This window comes from Eptatretus burgeri, chromosome 12, assembly GCF_056783735.1.
Source record: "Eptatretus burgeri isolate ZD-2024b chromosome 12, Ebu_testis_v1, whole genome shotgun sequence".
Taxonomy (NCBI): domain Eukaryota; kingdom Metazoa; phylum Chordata; class Myxini; order Myxiniformes; family Myxinidae; genus Eptatretus; species Eptatretus burgeri.
Genome location: NC_140972.1, coordinates 50280366 through 50305189, shown reverse-complemented (window position 1 = coordinate 50305189; position 24824 = coordinate 50280366). Strand labels below are relative to the sequence as shown.

The 24824-nt window shown below is 43.2% G+C and overlaps 1 protein-coding gene across 1 annotated transcript in view; it reads left to right on the top strand.

Annotated features, from left to right (window-relative positions):
• The first annotated feature begins 22800 nt into the window (after nucleotides 1-22800).
• STRA6 (signaling receptor and transporter of retinol STRA6) overlaps nucleotides 22801-24824 on the top strand; it is a 64792-nt gene continuing 62768 nt past the window's right edge. The window contains exons 1-2 of the mRNA XM_085850491.1: nucleotides 22801-23007; nucleotides 24098-24230. The gene's annotated coding sequence lies outside the window, so the exon portion shown is untranslated. The remainder of the gene's footprint in view (nucleotides 23008-24097; nucleotides 24231-24824) is intronic.

The following is a 24824-nucleotide window of genomic DNA, read 5'->3' as shown; positions in this document are numbered from 1 at the left end:
CACGACGCCACCTCCCACAACTACGCTACCACATCTTCGCCACTCGCCATTCAACGAGCACCGTGCGGTCACGATCTCCGCGAAACGGATGGGAGGGGCGGCCGGGGTGCGAAGGGGCATCTCCCGCCCGAGTCTTTCTTCCCTCGTCATATGGCGCGTGCAAGAACAAAAACCAACAGTGCCTGTGGGATTTTCCCTTCTGCTTTTCCCGTGCTTTGGCATGGGGGAGGGGCCATTTGAGCCAGGGGTCAAAGGTGAAAAAAGGTGGGGGCCTGATTTTGGGGGAATGATTCCCTGGCCCCAAGCCAAAACTGACTTTCCCCGTCCCCCGCACGGCGCGGGGAGGGGGGAACGCGAGGGCACGCCCCTTTTTGAGAAGTTTCCAGAAGGGAGGTGGAGACAGAAATGGGGCGGGGCAAAGGGGCGGAGCCGGCCCCTACAAAAGGCGTGGGTGTAGAGAGTTGGAAGCTGGAGGCTCTTGGTTCGTTCAAGCGATTGACAAAAGGCGTGGGTGTGAAGGTCGACGAGAATGTCGTTCCCTTTCCTGTTCCCTTGTCCCTGAAGGGGAATTGTGGAGAGTTGTGGTGATCGTCCTTGGTCGGAGGTTCTGTTCGTTCGTCCGAGCTGTCGGGCGGATGACACGTGCAGGCGCGCAGCACGAGCCAGTGGACCACGCCGGAGGGACGCGGAGTTACGGTCGCCAAGGACTCGACGCACTAAGGGAAGTCGCGACTTCCTTTTCTTTTGGGGTTTTGTGTAAATGTCTGTGGGTGGCGCCAGTCTTGAAAATTAGAACTGTTATAAGTGTTTCCGTGTAAGTCATATTCGGTTGTGGATCTGCGTTGGTTCTTTGCTTGTGTTTTTCTTTACATAAACGTATACGTGCATTGCTTTTGTTCCTTTGTTTTATTGTAATATACGTGCCTTCCGTGAATAAATGTGCTTGTCCAATTGTTCCCCGTTTCGCTTCGTCTTTTTATTTTATTGAATCTCCATCTTGCATCACGTAAAGGATTTGTAGTGGGTTTCAACATCCCGGTAATGAATTGGAACCGTCAAGGCCGACGATAACTCCGCTCGGTTATCCCTGTAATACGGAACGAACCGCTTAAGTGGTTCGTGTCCGGAGCCGGCCTGTGGCGTGGTCCCATCCCTCGGCAGGTTACCCATGCGAGTACCATAGGTATATCGACTTTCGGCGATTTACCCTATCTCGTGCGGGTGGACTGCGGACTGGGTGGTGGTGGGGTTAAAACCCCACCCGTGACTGGCTCCTGGCGGTAGTTCCCGGAGGGTGACGACTGAATTGTCCGTTCCGGTGGGCGAGGCGGCCGCCTTTCGAGTCAAGCGGCCGATCGCATGCCGGGCGGGCCAGAATTCGCAACAATATACTATATATATATATATATATATATATATATATATATATATATATATATATATATATATATATATATATATATATATATGTATATATAGTAATGGTTGTGGAACAGTACCCGGGAAGAGCATCCTTGAACACGTAGGATGTCCCAGGATTAGTTATTTCAGTGGTTTATGTACCTCAATAGATCCCCTGCCTGTTGTATGGGGGGATGGAGAACAAATGTGTTGTATTGGTTTAGCTAGAATGCTCTAGATCTTTCCCCTTCAAGTAATTCTCCCACTCTCAGTCTTCTCTCATTCCATCTTCCAATCACTCTATCCACCTTACAATCCATCAATCCATCAACCCCTAATCCATTTTCATTACTCCACATTTCACTCCCAAAACTCTAATGACAACCTAATAGTTCGTTTTCAATCTATTCACTGTGCTGCCTCGTAATTACTTTTATCACCACAAACTGGTTGCAGAAACCCATTATTTAAAGTAAATCAATCCATAATTCCCTCCGAATTCCCCCCTTTCTTTCATCCTTCCTTCACCTTTCACCCAGCACAACACACATTTCAAACATAACACAGCACAATGGCAAGACCAGCGAAGGAAGGGCAATGTCAAGCAACAAAGGCACTTCAGTTCAGAGTGCAATTTCCTTGGGAGCTGTTGGCAGAGTTGGGCATACTCTCCTTGGAGGTAATTGTGAGTATCAGCCAATGGGTACATGGTGCACCGGGTCAAAGGGTGTGACGCGGCCTTTGCTCCTGGTAATTCTGCCTCGTGAACTCTGCCCTCTCTTGGCCCCATCCGACCTGGAAAGCTTAAAAGGCAAGACTCAAGAACCATTTGCTGTTATTGGAATGCGCAGAGGACCTGACGAGAAGGAAGCTGCCTGCCCTGTTCATACCATGAGTTTAATAAGGAGGGGTAAAGCGACTTTCAAGTCACCCTGTCCTGTATATATCCAATCCGATGTACCACACTGAACATTGGTTCTGCCGAACCAATTTTTCGGCCAAGGATCTTGCTGGGTGGTTTGCCATCTCTCTTCCCACAGTAGTTAGGGCAGAAATTTGGAATTTATTCTTGATGCCAGCAATAACTCTGTTCCACTTCGCAACATATCTGTCGGCCTAATGTCCACCAACTACTACCGGCAATGGGACGCCTTGTTTAGCATCCATCTGAGGGATGGCACACACATTGATGAATCGTCTTGCTGTAAAACACTGGGATGACAGTTTATAGCTCGACCGAGATTCAAACCCATAGTGGGGCAGATAACAGCAATTTTTGAGAGGAATCGTGCAAAGGATGATACAAGCATCAAATTTGGCACATTTGTTCTCCAGGGGATTCTAAGCAAATCTGCCTGATTGGCCATTTGAAAATCCAAGATCGTGGCCATTTTTCAAGATGGCCACCAAGTTAGCCTCCCGAAGTTGACTTTTTGCTTAGAAGTATTTGTAGTTGTCCGATTTGCTTGATCTAAGTGTGAATTCCTGTTTTCAAGCCTGCTGGAGTGGATTTTCCTGTTTTTAAAGCCCCCTGACACTTTTTCTGATTTTGCACCACTTTAATGATTGTCATATGAAGCTAAGGCCTTTCTGCAACCAGGCCCTGGCTAGTAAATGTTCAAAGTTATGCATACCATGCGCGTTTTCCTCCAGCTGCTACTATCCACATATGCAGCCACCTCTGCTTCCACAATGGAACTGGTCCAGCCACTGTCCTGTAGTAGTGTTCCTATCGATCTCAGTGCAGCCATTTCTATATGAAGTCTACCAAACATGATAACGAACTTGTCCTCTCCATATTCGGGCCACTGCCATTGTATTTGTTTTGCCAGAGCATACAACGGTTGGTTAGCAGCAATGACAGGTGTCTGCCCTGGGTTCAGGAAAGCCACTGTATCACAGACCTTCTCCATGACATGCTTGATCATTGCAACAGAGTGAGCCTGGTCTCGCAACAGAGGCATCAGTGCTGAAATGCTCACTTCAAATGGATGGCTCCTTTTCTGTGTTGCATGGTGGGCTGACCATGTGATGCAGACTGCATCAGCCACATCCTCAGTGAGGAACACTTCCTCCAACCAAGAATATTCTTCTTTCAAGTGTGACCAGATTGACTCGGGTGCTGGTAAGGACTGGCTTGCTACTGGAGGAGGATTGGGATTTTTCGTAATGTATGCTGGTCGAACATTGGTGAATGCTTCTGGAAGCTCTGGAACTTCCTTCACCTTCATTTCTGACTCCAGTTTGAGCAGCTCACATTCATCGCCAGCATTTTCAGTGTTTGGATGTTGGAAAATGGACACACTTGTGCCATGGAAGGATGTTTGAGCTGTGGTCGCAGTCGGATTATGATCTATGTTGTCCACTGCTGCAGTTGTGAACAACTGCTTTCTCAAGACTGGGGGACAGATGACTCCATCTTCCACATACCATGCAACAACTGCTTCTCCTAACTGGGCTGAGACTTCTAGGACTCTGTCGTATGATACGCTAAGCCCATTCTCATGGAGCATTTCAATGAGTTGTCTCTTCCTCATCCTGGCAATACAAACATACAGGCAAACATAGACTGCAAAAGGTGTCTTGCTGTCCTTGGAATGCCTGTGGACATCTGTCTGAATTCCTTGTACTTGGCAAAGCAGTTGTACTGCAGGAGCTGTGATATAGAAAGGTCAGATTTCGATGCTCCATGCTGGAGTTGGGACTTGATGTCTGTGCCATGTTCGACCATGCATACAAATTGCAGAAGTGATGGTGGTACAGTCTGTTCTCGGTCTGTGTCGTGAAACGTGCTGCTGAAATGCAACTTTTGATGGAGCATGTTTCGTCTTATTATCCCAGCAGCTTTCTTCGCTAGATGGATTGCTTCACCGTACTTGTAGGCTCAATCCTCACACAAGCATCCATCATTGTCAAAAGCCAGCAGAACATCTCGTCCTTGGCGATGAGCTTGCAGCTTGGAGATGTGAAAAAGCAGCTGGTCCTTAAGTCGAGTAGGATGAACACCAGGCGATTCAACACCAAGCTGCTCCAGCCTCTGCTTGTAAAGCATGGTCATATCAGCAAGCCTGAAAATGGGTGGATCTGTACTATCACTGGCAGTTTTCATCTCACTAATGTAGGTGACCAGTTCGGAGAAAGCAATTGGATATGCTTCCTTCCAGTGTTCCTGTGCTTTCTCTTGCTCCTGCGCCTTCAGGTAGTCTCATTCTCGGTTATACAGTGCCACCGAGCAGGCAGGGTGATATTTCAGTTCTTGTGCTTCGACATCTCCTACACTCAGTTTGGCAAGGAGTTTTCTATCACTGAGTGTTTTTACACATTTGTTGATTCTCTTATTCAATTTCATTGTCATTGCTTCTCTAAGCTCACCCCCTTGGGTTTCGCCAAGAAAACATTCTTGTATTTTAGCTTGTGGGATCTTACTTCTACTGACCTCATCACTAGCACATGACCTCAGACTAGCAATGGGAAAACATTGATGTTTTTCAGCTCTGTGTAACTTTGTGTTGTTAAATAGAAGCCTGCAACTCTCATATTGTGCCTTGTTTTGTCGCAAGGTTTCCTCTATCCCACCACCTTCGTCAAGTCTTGCAGGGTCTAGCTTGATTGGTAGTACATTGAGTGAGTGAAACAGAGGAATATTCCTTGCCAAGTTCACATACCCATCATCTCCTCTTTTGGTAGGATTGGCCTGGGGGGACTTTAGATCTTCTTTCTTAACCTCCTGACATAGGCAACACTTGGTCCAGACAGTGTTCCATGATTTACCAGTAGAACTCGTGTCCATGGCCAGTATGATATTCAGGGTCAGGGTTTATCCTTTTACCACCCTGTACATGTATAATGGACACTTCCTGTATGGGATACAACTAGGTTTATGCATCTGCCCGAAACCTAGTCCGATCGTTCATCCACTGTCACAAGTCCCATGCGATGTGTACACCATCCAGATAACTAAAACTCCATTATCCTTGGCTCGGCTCTCCCGCGCTGGCACATCCTGTCAATTCAGGTGCGGCTGCCTAACTGATCCGGGGTTGATTAGGCAACATTTGAGACACTAGTACGTTGTTGCAGTATGATGCCAACATACATTTCCTACTTAGCTGACACTGAACCCCATGCTGAGTTTCACAGCAGTGATGTCACCAATTTGCCTTGGTAGTGCCTGACGATCACTCCTTCAAGAAATTCTTACTTGGCGATGAACTGGAAATGTTGATTAAAGGACTGGTAAGTGGCCAGGATTCAATAAGCACATCTCTTTCATCAACTTCGTGCACTTCGAAAATTTGGAGCTAGATGTACTCCATCACACGCAGAGACATTCTGTGTGCTACCTCATCTAGTTTAGCCTGCGAGCCAACGTGGTTTCCCAGGGTGTGGCCGATGCCGTTCACTAGCAACTTCATGGAGCCATAGATGAGAGTTGGGCCAGTGATGAGGACCAGTGACAGTAGTCCATCCAAGGGATGTGGCTGACTGCTGAAACAAAGGTACTCCCTCTAACACTACACCCCTACACCCCATGCATAAGTAGCTGCTACTGCATACATGTTAAGTCATGCAAACGTATGAAAATCACAAACAAATGTACAAAATCAGAAAACGTGTCAGGGGGCTTTAAAAACAGTTAAATCCATTCCAGCAGGCTTGAAAACATAGGAATCCACACATATCATGCAAATTGGACAACTACAAATACTTCTAAGCAAAAAGACAACTTCGGGAGGCTAACTTGGTGGCCATCTTGAAAAATGGCCGCCATCTTGGATTTTCAAATGGCCAATCAGGCAGATTTGATCAGAAAGCCCTGCAGAACAGAAATGCCAAATTTGATGCTTGTATCATAATTTGCACTATTTTTCTACTATCTACTACTCTTCCAGGCAAGAAAGCTTAGAGGCGAGTTTGCATACTTCTGGGGCATGCCCCACCCCTCTCCTGCTGTTGAGACAATCATTTGCTGGTATGATTGGTGTTGGATTTATGGTTGGGGTGGTGGGCTTGGGATCCTAAGATCCTGAGTTCAAATCCCACTCGGCAGTTGAATTAATACCCGGTGGGGTTGACTCTGCCTGTCATCCTTCCGAAGTCGGCAAAATGAGTACCAGCTTAGTGGTATCCTGTGTCGTTGTGGCGACCTGTCCGGGATTGTGCCCAATAGCCCAGGAGATTGTTTCTGCAGCACCAATGCTCTGCACAGAGTATGGTCCCGATGGATAGATGGATGGATTTACTGGTGGTTCAAATTATTACAGAAAGATCATACTGTAAAGATTGGTGGAATTGGAAAGGTTTCACTCTTGTCCCTTCTCCACCACTGGAACAGACACTGCAGGGAGTCTGCCCAACGTTTCTCTTTAATAGGAGATTTCATTTGCCCTGTGAAAACCATGGCCTGGTGTCAAAAAAACAGTTTATGCAGGTCTGGGGAGCGATAAAAGCCTGCAATGGGGAAGCGTTCATGATTTATATTGGAATTCTTACGAAGGTCCATCAAATATGCAGCGCCTGAAACCAGGGAACCATAAATAAAGGGCGAATCGTCACTATTGAGTGTCCTGTCGCCATAATCAAGTCATGGCCTGAGCTGAGTACTGAGGAGTTGGTTAAACTCACCATAAAACAGGGTCATAAACACACCATCCAGAAAGGGCAGCCTCCCATACACTCGGCAGTTTCATTTTACTCCTTCCATTGAAAACAAGGAATTGTGACTGCAGCCAAAAATAGTGTGGTGTTACCACGCAATAAAGTGCCATTTGAACCAGCGGTGATGAAACGACCCTTATCACGAATTACCATACCTAGGTTAAACAAAGGTAATGCAACAAATGTTTAAACTAGATTCATGAGTGAATGGTTCGTGCAGACAATTATTGGGTCGACGAGCAGCACGACGGGCAGCACGTTCAAAAACTTATTGGAACACGAAACAAAATATTCCAAGTGATGCAATGGTTTTAGTTTATTTTTGAATATCGAAAGTACTGTACCGATATATATATATATATATATATATATATATATATATATATATATATATATATATATATATATATATATATATATATACATACATATATAGTTACCGTTCTAGGAACCGTATGCATAAAAACATACAGTTGCCCCGAAGTTAGTTATGCCATTAAGTATATGTAGTGGGGCAACTTAGCTAAATATAGTATAACAATTGTGAATTTTGTGAGGAAAGCACCAAATTTGGCACACTAGTAGCCTATCATATTATGAACAGATTTGAATATTGGGCCATCTCAAATTCAGCTGCTGATGGCTGTGGCAGCCATTTTCCACTGCGATCAAAAATTTTGAGATGGCCCAATATCCAAATCTGTTCATAATATAATAGGCTACTAGTGTGCCAAATTTTGTGCTTTCCTCTCAAAATGCACAATTGTTATGCTAAGTTGCCCCACTAATGTGCAGATAGATCCTTCCTTCTGTGTAGTGAGAAAGCAAAAGGGGTGTGTTGCGATGGTTTTTAGTTAGGTTACTAAATCTTTATATCCCCTCCATTACGATCCACAGTACCATAGCGCTTGCAGCCTTCGGTTCGCTGGCAACAACGTACCACTGTCCACCTGCGTCTCCGGATCTCGTTTTTCCGAGGCAGAATCTTCACGTCCGCAGTTCCTTTTCAGCTTCCCCAAACATTCCAATTCAATCTTGGTTGTACCACCGTCCACCTTCCTCAAACACTCGTAGAGTGAACGGGCTTTCCTGGCCTGGCCGAAAATCCCGCCCAGAAAGGGCGGACCCCATGAAGGCCCTGTCCAATCAGGGCGGACGGTGACGTCACCTTCGCCAAGGCCCCTCCCCGACCTTGGGATCTATAAATTGTGACACCATCCTCAGGTTAGAGTGAGAGAGTTCTGTGGGAGACCTGTCTGCTGCCGCACGTGTGGAGACCTGTCTGCTGCCCGGTTCTACCTTGGACTCTGCGCTCTCCACCTGGGCTCCTTCGCAGACACAGTCTCCACATGTGCGGCTGTGAGCCGAACTGCACGACCTCTGTCGGGTGCCGCGCCACGGAACAACCCTTCACTCGGAACGTTCAGGTACCTAAAGAAATGCGACCTCAGCTCGCTCCCTCTGTGGCTGCAAAAGTCCTTTGCCATTCAACTGGGTTTATTTTGTCTGAGTGTGTGGCGCCTGTCTTATAAGTTATTTGATCATTGTAAATCGTGCCTGTATTATTCTCACGACAAGTCTCCGTTGGCTGGTTGCAAAGAAAGAAGGAAGGTCATTGGTTGAGTGGTTGAGTTCTTTGGAGTTCTGTTGTGGAGCCCAGAGTTTGGTGGTTGAGTTGGTCCCTTGGTTGTTGGTTGAAGAAGGAAGGTCGTGATCATGGAGTGCCTGCTCACGTCTCGCCTCGGCGGCCCGTCTGTTGTGCTGGTCCGAGTACACCCGACCTTGACCGGGTCTCTTGGTCCTGTCTGCTGCCCAGTTCTGCATTGGACTCCGCGCTCTCCACCTGGGCTCCTTCGCAGACACGGTCTCCACACGTGCGGCTGTGGGCCGAACTGCACGACCTCTGTCGGGTGCCGCACCACGGAGCAACCCTTCACTCGGAACGTTCAGGTACCTAAAGAACTGCGACCTCAGCTCCCTCCCTCCGTGGCTGCAAAAGTCCTTTGCCATTCAACTGGGTTTATTTTGTCCGAGTGTGTGGCGCCTGTCTTATAAGTAGCATTGTATAAGTTATTTGATCATTGTAAATCTTGCCTTTATTATTCTCACGACAAGTCTGCTCTGTGTACTCCTATGCAAGTTGTTGTAAAAATTGTCGCATTACATCTCTCTCTTTTTTCCCCTGCATTACACACCGATAAACTCGTTTCTGTGCCACATGACTTTCCTCGCCTAGTGTAAATAAGTTATTGTAGAAATGTTCCCAGTTCGTTTTTGTCTTTTCCTTCATTGGCCCAGCATGGTTCGGATCTGAGTTTAGCCGGTCTTTATCCCCGATAATCTGTTCATTCTAGCCGGTACGTTCTTGGCAGTTCCGCTCGGCTGCATCTGATCTGTAGTTGGTAGTTCGTACTTTACCGTAGTTGGTAGAGTGATCCGCTTCAGGCAAGGTGTACGGAGGGCGTTGTTCCTCGGTAGTTGAAACCGTGTGGTTTATTAGGTAAATTGATTACACCTGGCAGGAAGACCCTACGCTATGCGGTTGAGGTATTAGTGTCCACGGTCAGTTAAGTGACCTGCCGCATCACGGAATTATCCGTGAGCGACGGCCTACAATTCTGGGAGTCTGGTGGGAGATGACATAACTTCCCCCACCCAGTGGTCGTTCTTGCCACCGGATCCCGGCCCGCAACAATATATATGTATATATATATATATATATATATATATATATATATATATATATATATATATATATATATATATATATATATATATACTGTATATATCTTTATGTGTAATTTATACTTATAAAATATAAAATATATATTATATATACTGCATATATCTTTATGCGGAATTTATACATATAAAAAAAAATAAAATAAATATATACGATATATATATATATATATATATATATATATATATATATATATATATATATATATATCTTTATGTGGAATTTATACATATAAAATATATTATATATATATATATATATATATATATATATATATATATATATCTATCTCTTCTTCTTCTTCTTCTTTCGGCTGCTCCCGTTAGGGGTCGCCACAGCGGATCATCCGTATGATTCGCATTGTGATTTGGCACATGTTTTACGCCGGATGCCCTTCCTGACGCAACCCTGGTCGCCTCTTACGACACAGGGATATGGTACACCTATTTTAACCGGGGTATACACCGGCCCAGTATACTGGTACTCATTTCGCCGACCTCGGAAGGATGACAGGCTGAGTCAACCCCCTGGTGTATTAATTCAGTGGCCCAACGGGGCTTGAACTCAGGACCTTTTGGATCCCAAGCCGCTGCCCGAACCACTGCGCCAACACCAGGCTTATATATATATATATCTATCTATCTATCTATAATTCCAACTGTGTGTGTGTGTGTGTGTGTGTGTGTGTGTGTGTGTGTGTGTGTGTGTGTGTGTGTGTGTGTGTGTGTGTGTGTGTGTGTGTGTGTCCACTGTTTCTCGACAACCTCTGGTCTGATCTCATTGAAACTTGCCAGCTATATTGCTGGGGACCTGAGTATGTGCCTTTTCAAGGTTTGATATTAATCGGACAAGTGCTTCCCAAGTTATGGCCATTTATTTACCAACCAATGAAAGGACACGTGCTGTGTAGGCCGGTGCGCGGCCGGCCGACGATGACGTCATGTGCCGTGCCGGTTATGATGGGGATCGGTGCCTTAGTTTCCGTGGCATAGGAGTGACTGGTCAATGGCAGCGTATGTCATGGCAAGCAAAGACAGGGAGGTAAACTTGATTTTAATTTGGATTTTAATTAACTCTGTGTGTGTAAGTATCACAGCAGTTGTTCCTTCAATACAAGCGATAATTCGTGGAATGCATGTGAACATTCCGTACGGGCACGCACTACTTCCGGATAGTGATGACTTACTGTATTCTGATTTCTCGATTTCTTATGCGCATTTATAGATAAACACAATGCCCAATGCAGTCATCGTTTACAAGAGCGAAGGAACGGCCTGTGTGGTTGTTTGAAAGTTTTTTTTGTCGGGGGGTTGCATGTACGGCGATGCACGTACGGGCACGCGAGAGCGAAGGAACGTTCTGTGTGGTTGTTGTTTTTGGCTCGTGGTTTGAAAGTTTTTTTTTTGTTTTTTTTTTGCACGTACTAGCATATATACTTTGTATTTTTTATATTTTTTTGAGATTTATATCTGATACTGGCACTGGAGCTTAGAGGTGTGGACACTCGCCTCTGTGTTGCCTAGACTGAGTTCACATCTCGACCGAGTTTAAAACTGCCATCCTGGTAATTTGTCGGTTGGATGATGTATCGGTGTGTGTGCCATCCATCGGATGGACGTTAAACTCGGTGTTATGTCTGCTCGCATTCGTTGTGGGATGCGAAAAATCCATGGTGTCCATACTGAGTCGGGGAGTTATCACCAGCATCCTATACAAATTCCTGCCACCCTTTGTCAAGCATCCTGCATTGAAGTGATAACCTGTCCAGCCAAGAAACTCCTTCAAATAACTTATGTTCTGTATAGAGGATGGTACAGAAAGGAATGCATGAAATGCATATTTCTATTCACTGCGTATCTAATTATTGCTTCTTTTTGTCCATCTTGAACTATTGTGAGTATCTCGATCGTAAAAGCTTTCAGACCGAACCTCATGGTGAACAGGCTGGATCTCCATCACACCATACCCCTCCATAAGGCAGGAGAGGGGATGGAGTTGGGGGGAATCGTGGAAACGTGGGTGTCTTTTGAGCAGCTGTTAATGCTGCAAGATGTTACCCCAATGTCAATCCTGCTGTGCCCGTCTGTGTGAAGCCTTGCCTTGGAATCCAATTGTAATATCCGTAAAACAAGCGTTTTGTCTCTTTTAATCTCCGTCACTTGACAAATAAAAGCAATAAAGTCAAAAATTGCTGGAATAAAGAAAAGTCAATAAAATGACAAATCCACCAAATGGAAGTGTTTACTCAATTTCAAACTGGAACCACACATTGGATTTGATGATGTTTTTGTGTTCTCGGTAATAACCTCACATCGCAGATGTGTTTTGCAAAAACTCGCTAGCAATTGTGCACAGCCTATGGATGCTGGTTGCATCATTTTCTGGGAATGCAGCTCATGCTGCTGATGCAGTGCCCTCGACTACCAGTACACTGGTATTCATTTCACTGATCTCGGAAGGATGTCAGGCTGAGTGAACTCCACCTGGTGTTAATTCAATGGTAAAAAGCAGGGGCTCAAACGCAAGACCCTAGGATCTTAATCCAGCCAACTTAACGATTAAACCAACACCAGGCTTTCCTGCAATAACCGTATACACGTAGATGTTGGTTACAGCAGAAATTCTGAACTCCCCACAGTCCACCCAGGATTTAAAACTCGGAATCATCCTTTTACTGCAACGAATTATTTAAGAGATCCAATTATTCCCACCTTCTTGTGGGGTTGGCCGAGGAGAATTTTGGTCCAAGTCCTTCACAAATCGACTGGACAGGGCTGTTTGACCGGAGATTATTTGGGAAGGAATTCATAATTTGTTCAGGGTGCTGGTGATAACTTAGTTACTCTCTATGAAAGACACTGTGGAATCTTCATTCACCAACTTGTGAAGCAGACCGGACACCAACATTAACGTCTATCTGAGGGAGCACTTTGTAATAATAAAATAATAATAATAACAATAATAATAAAAATATGACCGCGTGTCCTGAAGCTCACCTGGATCAGGAGCAACAGTCACTCAAACTTCCTGCAGACCCTCTTCGACCCTGAATTTTTTTGAACTTGAACAAACTTTGGTACATCACGGGTGATAAAGGTTGTGGCCAAGTTTCATTGAAATTGTTTGTGTAGTTTCAGACAAGAGAGCAAATACCTATTTTGGGGGGTGAACATCCCCCCCCCATAGATCCCCTTAATGAGCACAGATTTTGATGTGGTCAGTAAACCTTCGTTAGGCATTAGATATGAAGCTTGTGCCCAACTTTCATCAAAATCATTTGTTTGGTTCAAGCGATAATGACTGAAGCATTTACGAACTGGCTGACTGGTCGTGATGACGTAAAATGCCGTAATGTTTTATCCAAGTACTGCTAAGCAAACAGAAGGGTTTTGAAATTTTCAAAAAATGCAATTGGTGTTCTGCAGTGTTCAAGTGTATAATTCAATTTAAATAAAATAAAGATTTTAAAGGTCGTTGAAAAATATTCCTAACTTTTACGTCGTTGATGAAGTGTCTTTTGACATCACCTTATTTAACGTGTTGCACGAGTTATTCGTACCTGTTGTTTATGTCCTTTATAACATTCTTGTTTGGAATGATTTTCAATTTTGTTTGACTGCCAGACAGGCACACAGAGGAACAAAAAAAAAAACTCACTCTTCTCTGCTTATGTGCAATTTGGGATGAATTCAGAGCCAAGATACTGCTAAACTTGAGTTTTGTTTTCCAATTCATGTTCTGATTCGTATTCAAAATACTGTAAAAATATTCAATTGAAATTAAGTTGTTCCTCAATCATAAGCTGACGCTTGTACTTGTAGACAGACAAACAGACAAAGTGAAACAATGGCTTAATCTCGCTTTTTGTTTTGTGTGTGCAGGGTAATAATAACGAGTTCCCTCGCTGGGAACTTCGACAAGGAGGAGGCCATTAGGTCAATCAAAGCCTGTTTATCACCAACCTGTGGTCGTTTGGCTGTGCTCTATCCTTTCCTTGTGCTGAATGTCAAGGAAGCAGCACGTACCCTTTTATAAAGTCTTTAGTATGACTCGGCTGGGGTTCATATCTCCCGACCTCCAAGACGGACTTCTTACCATTACGCCACCGAGTCTGGTTTACTGTAACATGTAACGTGCTGCCTGCGAAGCACCAATTTGATGCCCGTTAATTATCGGGTAAGGAATCAAACCTAAACTTTACAGCTCACAGACAAGTGCACTCCCATGAGCATCCCTGTCGGATCGGGTGATGAGGTACAATGCTGGATGATAGTACAACAATACACTGTGAAAAGCAGGTGTTGTCCTCTGAAAGGGTTATCCTTTGGGATATAAGTGTAATCCAAGTGTTAAACAAAGTGGTAAAACAAGGTAACCTCGATACAAAAAGGCTATTTTACCCATGATGAGTTAATGACCTATTGTCCTCTTCCACCCGGAAGAAATTAAAAATCAAAAACATCAAACCGCTGCGTTTTCAACGACATAAAGGGATGTGTTGCTCCTCTCACATAATTCCTTATTTTAGAGAAGCTACAACAATAGTTATTAGTTAAGAGCTTCTTGCATCAAAGCAGCTCCGAGGAGAAATTTCTCCACTCTTGGGGGGGGTAAGGAGGTACATGTTGGGAAAGGGTTCGTGTAAATAATGTTATTCGTCAAAGGCAGCACATGCACGGGATGTTGTTACAGTAATCCTATTCCATGAGAAAAATTGGATTAATCCGAAGCATGTGAAAGAAAATCCTGTTATTTCTCAGTAAAAGCCTGCGCTGTAGTTACAAGAATGCTAATACCGCATGGATTGAACATTTAATCTCAAATCAGGAAGAGTGTTGATATAATTTTACTGCAAATCTTTTTAACGGGCCATGATACTCATCACATTGCAATTCCTTTTGTAAAATATACATCTCCCTTATCAGGAGGATCGACTATTAAATCATTATAATTGGTTGACATCGTGGGGCATTTCCTGACAACATATTCCAAGGTCACGCGGCTATGGTTAATTTGCTCAAATGAAAGAAAAATCTTTTACGTGACGAGTAAATCAGAAATCTGATTACATTCTTATACAAGCCCCCTGGAAGTTGAATCGACTCTTCTTATTGAATGTTGAGTGCAGTTCGTCTGGTTTGAGTGTTATAGTTGGGTGTAGTTTGTGAGATGAGGGATTTTGGGATAAGGAGTTAAACTCCCTCAAGCTAACAATTCAGAGATCAGATCAAACAAATGAAATTTTGGGGTTGATATTGATGAGATCCATCAAAGCCAAACTCCAACTTGGCATTCTCCATCTGCAAAGTCCTTCCTTGGCACACTTGAACTCCTATCAACCTACATGGCTTTCATCTGCAATTTGATGGAATATTGCTCTCCCCTCTGGCCCTCACACCTTGATCAGCTTGACGCTGTAGAAACCAAAGCCTTCAAAGATCATTGGAATCTCCCGCGGTGAAGCACAGTCGATGGACCTATTGCTTCATCCACACCAACAGGTCGGTCGGTGGTCACTCTTTCTTCTTCTGCCTCCTTTACTGCTCACCTCGAGTCCTCTACTCATTTGTTCCTCTTTTTTTTTCCTGGCGGTGGAACCAACTTCCACATTATCTTCAAATTCCTTCTCTTCAGCAGTTTAAGACAGCTGTTCATCACCATTTCAGACCTCAACTACCCTAACCCTAACTATATTACTGCAGCATAGCAAACCAATTGTTCGACTTTTCATAAAAGCACCAAAATTGGTACACATGTTGAATAATGTATTCTGAACAATTCTGGATATGGAGCCTCTCGAGATTTTGCCTTGGTCAGCTTTGACCAGCTGACCTTGAAGATGACCAGCCTCCCGAGGACTTTGAAGACTGGTGCCATGAGAAAGAGAACAGCTCTCTCCAGTTTTTGTACTGGGCAACAGTCCTGGATCTGGAGCTCTCCATCCTAATCTATGTGCGATCTCTGAGAGAGGGAGATTTTATCATGTACCTGGATGCTCTCACTGAGATAGTCCCATGGTTCTTTGCGCTGGACCATATAAACTATGCCCAGTGGATACCGGTCCATCTGCGTGACATGGCAGAACTTCCACAACAGCACCCAGAGATCTACAATGAGTTCAAGGCAGGCCACTTCACAGTGCAAAAGACCAAGAGGGCATTCTCAGCAATTCCTCTTTACCAAGCGCATGAACAAAACAATGCCCGTGTCAAGGGTGACGGAGGTGCCGTTGGCCTGACGGACAATCCCAGTGCTCTGAGGCGCTGGATGGTCGCCGGACCCGAGGTGGCCAGAGTGATCATGGAGTTTGAGGAGGCGAACATGCATTCAAATGCCAATGAGGAGACACGTCACCATGAAGAAAATACTGGCTCATAATATTTGAATACGCCTTTTCATGGTCATTTTACTGAATTTTACACTTTCCTTATATCTACCACCAATACAATAAGAAAATTAGAGCATATAGCCAATTTCGCTAAAGTAGAATGGCGGCCATTTTGGGAAATGGTCGCCGAAACTGACCAAGGCACAATCTCGGGTGGCTCCATATCTATAATTGTTCGGAATACATTATTCTACATGTGTCCCAATTTTGGTGTTTTTATGCAAATTTGAACAATTGATCTGAAATTTCGGACTACGGTGCAGGACTACTACCCCCATCAAAAAACCATTATCTTTTCTACAACTGTGAAACCACCGCTAAAATTTTGCTTCTGGATTCATCTTCTGTATATTTTGCATTCCCCCCTACCCCTCATCATTACCTGCATCCCTTGTTTGTCCATCTCCATCTCTATTTTCTTTGTTGGCCCTGTGTAGGCATACCCCCCCCTTCTCTTTCTGCTGTCCCTTTTGTTATATTGTGTCCTGATCTGTTCTGTGTTCTAGCTCTTGCATGAGCCTTGACTGTATCCCCCAAAATATCAAATGTAAACAGTATGTCACTTCAGTAGCAATTTCGAAATGAGCAGTTCAATAATCCTGACGTCATTAAGATCTAACTCCATATTTTGTTGCCATTCCATTATGCATTACCAGAGCCGGTAAGGTTTGCAAAGAGGTTAATTTTGCATACCTTCATTGATGTCATAAAATTTAGCGTTTATGTTTCCTAAATGGCAGGGAATAGTAAGAACACGCAACTTAATAGAGGAAAGAATTGTAAGTTGCTATTGCATGCAAATTTGGTTCAGAAGAGAGTGCAAAGCAACAACTTTGGTTGAACGAAAGAGGACAATAATATCTCGAATATACACTCTCTCTGTATTTCATGGTACATTCTTTATCCGGGATGCAAACACTGATATCGCATTGATAAACTGTACGCTTGAAATATTTGGCATTAGTTGGTAGATATTAAAGATCCCATGGTATATTTCCTGAAGTGTATGCGAGTCATCATCCTGAACAAATTACTAATTCCTGATGAAATCACATTTCACAAAATGTCAGGCATGGTCAGCTGGTTCATGAAAGACTTGTGCCAAAAAATGTTCCCCGGTCAATCCAACTATTCTGTCATAAAACATGTAGTCTCTTCACATCAAAAGCCACTCTGGTGCTGATACAGACATTTCTGTCGATGTGAAGGGGTGTTTGGCCAACATTATCTGCAGAACTAATGGAGAAAATGGATCCCATGCTCGAGAAAGTTTTTACATGCATATAAACTCACAAACAAGACTTTTTTGTGTTTTACCGTTGGTCTCTCAAGGGGAAGTTTTACTGAATAATAAAATATTTCGCACCATTTATAGATTTACTGGTTTAGTGCTCCCTTCTGAAGACATTTCATATCATGCTGAGGCCCCAGTTTCAGCTCCTATGTATTCTGTTGATTTTGGTAAGAATTAATCCATAATTATAATAAAACCGAAAAACACAATGTTTGTTTGTCATCAACCGCGATGTGCGCTTTATAGCGAGTGCCATTGTATGGGATCTGATAGAATGGGAGGGACAAAGATGAGATGGTGGTGGGAGAGGGTATTACAAGTCAGTTGTGGAGATGACTTGCAATGTTGCATTGTACACGTGGAATAATTCAGGTGCTTCACTGACCCTCGTCAGAGGGAGGGGACATTACTCTCCCATGGGAAGAAAGTTTTTCACATGAGTCTACCATCCTGGGATCACCTGCCTCATCCATTTCCTGGAATTTGCTGAGATTGCTTACCTCATCCATTTCCTGGGTTTCATGCATGTTAATATTTTGAATCATTCAAAAAGAGGGTCAACATTTTTATTGCATATAATGCAAATAATTATACTGCACAATCGTCCACCAGGTTTAATTTATAGCATATACATTATTCAGCAAATCTCCATCCACCAGAAGGGTGGATAAACTGCTAGTTAACAATAACGATGTTACACTGTTGATATATCATGGCACAAATCCTTCCATATTCATGCTTGCAAATGTGCTTGTTGGAAATGCCTTGTGGGATACACTGGTTCACCTTAAGGAGTGGTTTGTGGCCTTGCAGTAATCTTTACTGGTTCTGTTCTGCTCTTGCTCATCGTGCCTGATCGACTCTCTGCCAAACCTCTGCCCTCCAGGTCACGTGATTACCTGCATTCTTTCACAACCCTCTTTTCTTGTCCGTTACATCAAGTTACTTTCATCCAGGATTTTAAGTTTTCTTCCTCCCACCACCTCATGGTCTCGCACATTTCTTCCTCTGAGCCTTGCTGCACCCAATGAAACACTATTTCCACCCTTCTCCTGCAGTTTCTCTCCTTGTGCTGTGGGCCATTCATAGGTGGTTATTTTTCTGTTTTCCCTTCGCCCCATATGTCGATTGACCCTTTGCCTCCCTGATATCTTGCTCTTTCATGATCCTCAAATGTTGCAAAAAAAATAACGATTCAGCCAAATGTGCACTTATTAGGACTGAGTATATATATATATATATATATATATATATATATATATATATATATATATATATATATATATATATATATATATATATATATATATATAGTGTGGGGATAAATGATCATGAACTTGATTAAATACAATTACTATCAAATATATATAATTGTACTCTGAATAGAAGCAATAATAATAATAACTTGATTCAGTGAGTCATTGCTGTTTGTGCCTACATTCAGCCAACACAGAATGAATGTGGTTTAACTGCAGGAAATTTCAGCTACAACAAACAAAAAGGAGTATTTTAAGGCTGTTATGTTTCTGCAAATTATTTTGAAATGGAACTTTGGGCAGTTTATCATACACTGTGCATATTGCTTTTTCTGGGATTTTTTTTCAAACCTCACATTCTGCATCCCACTACCACTACCACTACCACTACCACTCCCACTACCACTACCACTACTTCTTCTTGGCTCCAATTATTCCCACCTTCCTCTGGGGTCGACGAGAAAGTTTTGGCCCAAGGTATTTTCATGAACCGGCTGGCCAGACCTGATAATCGACCGAAGTTGATTTGGGTAGGAATTGGTGATTCATTCAGCGTTCTGGCGATAATTTGCCTACTCTTCATGAAAGACACAGTGAGATCTTTAACATCCACCACCAACCATTTCTGACAGACAAGTCCTCCTATTTAACGCCCTTCCAACAGACAGCACACACGTTGAAATCTCGTCGTGCATACGAAATACTAGGATGACATTTTATAGCTGGGTTGAGATTCAAACACAGCTAGCAGTTTAAAAATGAGTGTGCATATCTTTAATACAGTGTATCCTGCCAACCATTCTCAATTTCCATCCTTCGTATATCTATACAAATGCTAGTTTGGCAGCAGAATTGATCACAAGCCTTGAAAGCCTTCTTGAAAGTATTTTATTATAACAACAGAATGAGGTTTGACGTGGGGATAGGGATGTGGGTGGAGGCGGAAGGAGAGGGGTTGAAGGTGTGGGAAGTAGGGTGAGCCTCTATAAATTGCTCCCTCAGTTTAGAGCAAAGAAAAGACCACAACAGACCTCAGTAACTCTTTAGTTTTCTTCATCATGGTCCTGGCTTGGAGTGAAAAAATAAGCAAATCCCCTGAAGGCCTGGATTGCTAATGGCTACACTCTGTGTGGGCTGACCCTGTGTAAACGTTGTAAAGTAACGTTGATGTAGGACAGAAAACAGATTTCATGGCTCAGGAAGTCCTGAAATGGAAAAACAAGCACAAGACCCACAAGGTAGCTAAAGGGCAAGGTATGATTGTGGAATAAAGCACATAATACAATCCTGTAAATTAGGTTGTACTTGTTGTTATATATCGAAGAAGAAAAATAGACACAATTTAATGAATAGAGACCTGGGGTTTGGCTTTTAACACAAGCAAGGAAGCAGTGTTCATGAAAGTTATTTTACATTTAAACCTTCCTTTAAATAAACAGGGGGGGGGATATTAAGGAGGGAGAGAGGAGGGAGTGGAGGTAGAGAGAGAGAGGAAAAGAGGAGAAAGTGAGGGGAGAGAGAGGAGGTAGGAAGGGGAAGAGTGAGGAAGGGGGCAGGGGGAGTTGGGGAGAGATATGCCTCACCAAACATTGCTATACTGTGAGAGAGAGAGAGAGAGAGAGAGAGAGAGAGAGAGAGAGAGAGAGAGAGAGAGAGAGAGAGAGAGAGAGAGAGAGAGAGAGAGAGAGAGAGAGAGAGAGAGAGAGAGAGAGAGAGAGAGAGAGAGAGAGAGAGAGAGAGAGAGAGAGAGAGAGAGAGAGAGAGAGAGAGAGAGAGAGAGAGAGAATGAAAAAAACAAAGGAGAGAAAGGTGAGGGGTGGAGGTGGCATCAGAAAAGAGAATGACATGTTATGCTTAACACAAAAACAAACTCATGTCAGAACAGCTGTATACACAATGACACAACAGAGTTTATAATATAATCCACTGCCACATTTGCAAAAATTTTGATGTCCCAATTCCAGAAAATTTGTGGGAACATGAACCAAAAGTAATCACTGAAAACATGGAAGTACCTATCACTCACGTATGAACTAATTATCCCATCGAGCGTGAACATCAAAAAATAAAGCATTGCGACCAGATACCTTACTTGGGTACAAACAAAAAAGAGAAGAAGGCCTTGCTTAAATAAAACAATAAAATACTTTTCTTTAATGAAATAGAGCCACGAATGCTTGCGTCTCCAGGCGTTTATAAGCATTGCGATATACCTAGTGATTCATAGCTGTGACGAACAGCCATTCGATAATATGAGTGAGGAAAGTGAAAAAAAAAACTTTATCGTTAAGAAATCGTTGTGGCCTGTTCCAAGTCAAGGCATGGTTGAGCAGGCCAAAAAACATTGCGGCTTCAGACCCCCAGCGAGGTTATCCAGGAAACGCCTTGAGACCCCAGACAGCGAGATGGCCGAGGATCGCTTGATGAAGGATATAATTAAATAAGGCCATTAATTATCTTCAAAAGGGGTGTTTTAATTAACCCAAATACCCAATTTTCACTCTTGCACTTCCTTGGAGTTTTCTTAGTATGCATGCAAAGATTCAGGCTGCTAGATTTTATAGTTTTGGAGTTATGGAGGAGACACACACACACACACACACACACACACACACACACACACACACACACACACACACACACACACACACACACACACACACACACACACACACACACACACACACACACACACACACACACACACACACACACACACACACACACTGCCTTTTATTAGTATCGATTATGGTAGGGGGTACAAATATTAATGACAAAATAGCAATATTGTTACGGGCTTTTTGTCCGGGTCACAAATGGCCTCTCTCGGACCTGCTTCCTGACCTTTGACCCTGAAGTCGAATGGCTGCTGATATCTTTGCGGCATGACGAGTTGCTTAGCATCTACAGATGCCACCTGAGACGGTTAATTCTGGTATGGTTCTCTCGTCCAAATCCTGTGTTACCTCCCCAGTAAATTAACCCCCCACCCTTATTTATATATTAGGTACGGCTGAGCGGAACCATAAGTGGGATGTTGGCTAGTCTGAATGTGGCGAACCAGTGGGGTGAATTCCAGTCTACTTATTACATACTACGTCTAAGCAATGGAGGAAAGAGACACTCGGACAGTTTGGAAATAACAGATATTTGTTGAAATTTAGGCGTGTATTTACAAGAAGATGCAGTGTCACATGAGAAAGATCATAGCCCTTATGCACACAAGCCCTGATGAGAATCAACCTTATCACTAAACAAGCCATAGGCACCTCATACATTCTGGGGAATTAGAAAAGAAAAATGGACAGATAAAGGGAAGAGAAGTTGGTGGGGTATGGTTTTCGACCCTGGACTCACCTTTATGTGAGCCGGACGGCTTACATGTAACAAACAAGGTATAAGGTGAAAGTGAGTGAGAGGTGCAAGTGGGATGTGCAGTGTGGTAGCATGTATTGCGAGCTCTGAAAGTTCGCATTAATGAGGTGTACGCACTCGAAGATGTAAGGGTATATGGTGTGTGTGAGTATGAGTATGAGTATGAGTATGAGTATGAGTGTGAGAGAGAGAGAGAGAGAGAGAGAGAGAGAGAGAGAGAGAGAGAGAGAGAGAGAGAGAGAGAGAGAGAGAGAGAGAGAGAGAGAGAGAGAGAGAGAGAGAGAGAGAGAGAGAGAGAGAGAGAGAGAGAGAGAGAGAGAGAGAGAGAGAGAGAGAGAGAGAGAGAGAGAGAGAGAGAGATAGAGATATATAGATAGATATCAGTTATGCTGGCTGGGTTAGTGCTTGTTTCGCCTGCCACTGTGCAGCACCCACTCTGCTCGGTGCTCTGTTAATTCTGCTTGATCGACAAAGCCAGTTCCCTCTTTCCAGGATGTGAACTTTGCATTTTTGAAATGGAACTTTGGAACTCAGCACCGACTGACTAACTCTCACTGACGCTCTGTTCTTTGGAGCTAAACTCTGGAACCGGAACCTCTCACTCAGCACACAAACTTCTCTTCGAGCCTCTGGTACCCCACTGGAACTCTTAACTTCTCGAAACGCTCTGTCAGGATCTTTAGTACTCTTCGTCCTATCTCAAATCACATCCGCTCATTGGCATCCAGCCACTTTTATTTATTGGCGTGCTGTGATGCAGTGACGTTGATTCGTCCCCCGCAGCATGGGGGCAGGGGCTGCTGGAACATCCCATGGTGCATTGTGGAGAACGCTCGGAATGCTGAAGTGGCTGGTGGAGCAGCTATGGCAGTGCTGAAATGGCGATTATTCGGTAAAAGTACTGTTGAAGTGAAGTGGTTTGGAAGTGAAGTATGAGAATGGGTGTTTGAGAATGCGGTATGGGAATGTGGTTTGATTAAGGAGCTCGGAATGTTTGAGAAAGGGTGGAAGTATGGAGTGGTGAATGAGGATTCATGAGTGAGGTTTGAGTATGGGATTGGAGAAGGAGGAAGAGAACAATGGGGATGGTTCTAGCTCCAATCACAACACATTTCCCTACCCCTAATACGAGGACAAATGTAATCTAACTAAACAGAATTATTACGGAAATATCTAAAGTCCAGGATTCCTTCATGTGTTGAATGTACTGTAACTCCCTGAGGTCTTTGCAAGGCTACAACAATATTATTATTATTATTATTGATATTAAGTATAAGAAGTGATATTTGTTGAGAGAAGGTGAAATCTAGAAAGATAAATCAATACAAACTCAGCCACAAAGGATGACACAGGACAGGGAAGCAAACTAACAGGTCAGTATAACATTATGGAGCAAAGTTCAAACTTTATCACAGGTCCTTTGATGCACAACCTCAAACATTATTTCTATTTGTGTAAAAATAAACAGTTAACTTTGATATCCTCGACTTCGAGAGAGATTTTAAAGATTTAAATAGTTTAATGCTGAAGATCCAATAGTTACTTAACTTTTTCGTTGTCTAAAAATTAAATCTCTGACATTTAAATGCTTGAAAGTTTTTGGGTTTTTTTTGTTGTTATGCAAAACGTTTCCAAAATTTTGAAAAAGCACAAGTGAAGTCTTACACCTCATCAATGAGAGGTTGGAACACTTAATTATTATATTGAACACGCATTAACATGAACCAAAAAATAAACTGTTTCATGAAATTGTATCTTATCATCTACAACAGGATGTGCATCATTTACAAAAACTCCTGAAGGTAACGCAAAAGTGAAAGTAAAAACTTCAGGAACGAAAAGTTATAAAAATTCAACAAAGCATGACCTTTGGAGAGAGCATGGTGTTTTGAATCGTGCTCAACTCCAGATAAAGCTAGGGAGTCATAGCTTCAGCCTCTCCCCTCCCCCAACCTTAACCACCTCCTCCCTGTGGCCCTGAGCTGAGGGTGAGTTTCAAAGTTCGTCTCGAGTTTACGAGCGTCTGCAGTCATTCCACATCTCCTGCAAGGCTTTTCCAAGAAGTTTGAGCCAAATTATCGGTGGAAGTGATGTGGGTTGATCAGGGCGCTGAAGGTGAGAATGAGGATCATAAAGTGTAACGAAGCTAAAACTGTTTGTAAAGTTTGTAATTTTATTGGTAAAATACTCAACATCTCATGCTGTCGGACATTCTCCGAGGAAGTTGTAGGAGCTTTTCGTTTTCGGACTTTACTTTACCAAAAGTTAGTTATTTTGTGATTGGTGTTTACAAAATGAAGCCTCAAGGCAGACTGTTCTCGGTGGAAGCCAAAAAGTGGTTCTTTGTTCAGACATCCTTGCACTTGCAAGTCTTTATAAACACGGTTTGTTTTGTCGCTGGACCAAGAACTTTGAATTTTACTGCTGACACCATCGAGACGTGTCTGTTAATGCATTTGAGTAAAATCTCAATGTTTCCGTTAACTTGTGCAAAAACACTTTTCTGCCGTATTTATACACATAAGTGCATTGATTGTAATGCCTATGTAAGTAAACTTGCAAATGCAACTTCAATGAGTAAAATTAAAAGTTGCTTTGAGTAATATATGCCAATTCTATCAGTTCTCCCATACATGTCTCCACCCTCCCATTAACCTAATTTACCTTATCCACAAACCACTTACACATTCCCTTGCACCTGCTATTATA